This window comes from Grammomys surdaster, unplaced genomic scaffold, assembly GCF_004785775.1.
Source record: "Grammomys surdaster isolate TR1022 unplaced genomic scaffold, NIH_TR_1.0 126830, whole genome shotgun sequence".
NCBI classification, from domain to species: domain Eukaryota; kingdom Metazoa; phylum Chordata; class Mammalia; order Rodentia; family Muridae; genus Grammomys; species Grammomys surdaster.
Genome location: NW_021621616.1, coordinates 1 through 3,235, shown reverse-complemented (window position 1 = coordinate 3,235; position 3,235 = coordinate 1). Strand labels below are relative to the sequence as shown.

Here is a 3,235-nt window from a genome sequence, read left to right as displayed (position 1 = left end):
AATCCTTCTTACCAACAAAACTAAGACCCATTGCATCCAGGGCACAATCATGTTCTTCCTACCCCATTTTACAGGATGGAAAGGATAAAGACCTCATTTTCCCCTCTTCCCGTTCTACCCTCTGCCCAGTCCTTATGTGACTCTGTAGTTTTGGAGTTGTCATTAGATTAAAGGTTCTACATCCATTCCAACAGAGATAGCATATCTTCCTTGGACCAGAGATCCTATCCTTTGGGGAGGCCATTTCCAGGTCTGTGGGGCAATCTGCTTCTCTATCCACCTTCCAGCTGTTTTAGCCATATCTTTGGTAGCATTCCCTTGGGAACCCAGGGTTAAAGACACTTCTTCACCCCAGGTCAGCATAGCCTCTGAACTCCCTATTCCATTGTATCCTTCCCTTCTCTGAGCCAGGAGTCCTCCCCATTTTGTCCTCCCGAGCCACAACTCGGTTAGATCATTGGTTTGGGGTTACAACTTTCTCATTTATTATTGTGTCTGTGTCACAGTTGTCTTAAGTTCTCAACATTTCAGAGCTACAGTCATCTGAAGGCCACTCAGTCAAGGGTGTGCCCTCATCTGAATGGCTGGTTGCTATGTCTCTGTGAGATAGTGTTGATGATTGATGTGGGAGGACTCTTCCACTGAGAGATGCAATATCCCTAAGCAAGTAGGCCAGTGCTGGATGAGAGAGCTAGGTGAGCATGAGACAGTGACCAAGCAACAGAGCAAGTGAAGAAACAGTGTTTGTCCATGCTTTTTGCCTTCAGTTTCTAATCTAAGCTGAAGGACTGTGATCTGACAGAACCATGTATATCAACCACTTATTACCTGAAATGCTTTTGTTTAGAGGATTGAATCACAGAAACAGAGAAGCAAGTTAGAACAACAACAACAACAACAACAACAACAACAACAACAACAAAATGGTATCAAAGGGTTATTTTGCTGCTGGACAGAATCTATGTTGTAGATTGTATTCTTGTAGACAGGGCAGATTTTGGGTAGAAAGATTTTTGGAATGATTGTTGTCTTTAACTCTCCACTGGGGGTCCTGCCTGACTTCAGGAAGTGGCCTCTTCAGCATCCATACCTAACTGCTTCACATCTCAGCTAAGATCAACCCCATAGACTCCTTGGTGCCCTCCAATTCTCTGGCACATCCTAAATGTACCCCCTCCTCCCAGCCCGCTGCAGATTTTGATCCATTTTCCTCCTCTGGCCCTCTCTTGTCTCTCACCACACCTGTTCCTGGTTCTCCCCGATCCCCCCCCCCCTTTTTTTGAGGAGAGCTTTTCTACTTTATTACAAAGAGAAGAAGCCTTTATGTGGTCAGAAAATACAAGATTGATCTTTTTTCTCTTCCTATGAAATGCTGCTGTTCAAACAGCCAGAGTGAATTGTCTCAGTTCACGTCTTGGAGCCCCATCACATTCACTTGGGTATGGATGTCCTTGGCTGCTGAAAATCTGGCCCTTTAGTGCACAGGGCGACAAAGTCCCCTGACCAGCAGTTCCAGAATGTCCCATTTTCATATATTGCATCCATGCACACCTCCTAAAAATGAGGTACAGCGGGGCAAACATTTTCCAAAATAGATGTCATATATATAATATATACACATTTGTACATACATACCTTTATTCATGTGATGTCCAAATTTTTTTTAAATGTACACATTTATTACAAAAATCGTAACAAAGACTGGACAGTGTTTTGCTCATTCTGGAAAGATGAAGCTCAGTAAGAGCACAGCCTGGAGCCGCCAGAGACTGTGGCCACCTCTCTACAGTCATAGTCTTGCAGTAAGCCTGGCAAAACTGCCTTTCAGAAACAGAAGGGGAAGTGAAATGAAAGAAGCAGACCTTGCTCGTCTTTCCAAATGAAATACAAGAAGGATCTTCACATAAAAATGCACAAACATCTGTTCTTTTATTACCAATAGTGCTACAATGAACAATGCAAATTTTGTGGTCTAATTTTGTTCAGTCTTTTGTGGGTTTTCTTTTTTTACATTTAAGAAACTAAATGGTAACTTCTGTCAGTGTACTTGCTTGTCTTTATAGACCCAAGTCTGTCTGCTGGCAAAAAGAAAATAAATGAAAAAATTCAGACCCTGCTCAAACTAGAGAAAACAAATTACAAATTTAGTTGTTGGGCAGCACATAATTGGTAAGGCAGGACCTCAAATGGTGACCCTTTATGTAAGCCAACTGCCAGATCCTCAGGGAATTAAAACCAGGGTGCCTGAGCCACATCAGTTCTGCAGTTATGTCGAGTGTTGTGCTGAGATAGCCATACCCCGAGAAGAGGGAAGTCTTTTTAGAAGGCTTGCTGAGCAGCGTTGTAGTTGAAGGTGGATGGCAGGTGAGGCAGCTCTTCTAATTTGTCATATTCCAGATGGAACTCCTTAGCTACTTTCCTCCAGTTGAGACAGTCGAAGAAGTAGTAGGTTCCCTGCTCATACGTGTTGGTTTTCATCGTTGGCTCCATGCCTGGTGCCCTGGTAATCCATACCTGCTCCTCCTTGTGGTATCTCCAATCACTGTTAAAAAGCTCTACTGCAGCTAAGAGTTGTAATACATCCCCGCCGTTCATGTAATACAGATAGAAGAGGAGGTCTTCTCCGTATTGGCCAAGCTTGATTGCAGCCAGCTTATCCCTAATGTGAATGTTTGTTAAATACTCTGATGGAACATGGAAATCTATGTCTTGAGGTCGACAAGGTGAAGAAGCCCAGGGTGATGAAAATTTGGGGTAGAGATTTTCAGGTGAGTTCAGATTGAGGCCTAATGTTGTTAAGTCACTTCCTAAAGCAAGATGTACCATTCCTGGGTCTGTCTCTGCTGCCCTGATCTCCTGCCATCTCCAGTATCATAAAAGAACCCATACTGTATCATAAAAGAACCCATACTGGAGAGAAACCTTATGAGTGTAATCAATGTGGTAAAGCCTTTTCAAGTCACAGTGGTCTCCAGTATCATAAAAGGATACATACTGGAGAGAAACCTTATGAATGTAATCAATGTGGTAAAGCCTTTTCATGTCACAGTAGTCTCCAATGTCATAAGAGAACACATACTGGAGAGAAACATTATGAATGTAATCAATGTGGTAAAGCCTTTGCAAGATCCAGTCATCTCCAAAGACATAAAAGAACACATACTGGAGAGAAACCTTATGAATGTAATCAGTGTGGTAAAGCCTTTGCAAGATCCAGTCATCTCCAATATCATAA

General features: G+C 42.7%; 1 pseudogene across 1 annotated transcript; it reads right to left on the bottom strand.

The window, feature by feature from the left end:
• Positions 1-1,274: 1,274 nt before the first annotated feature.
• On the bottom strand, positions 1,275-2,847 carry LOC114615526 (annotated as a pseudogene). The gene has a single exon (XR_003710484.1). The product of XR_003710484.1 is annotated as a CCR4-NOT transcription complex subunit 2 pseudogene (transcript).
• Between the last annotated feature and the right edge of the window lie 388 nt (positions 2,848-3,235).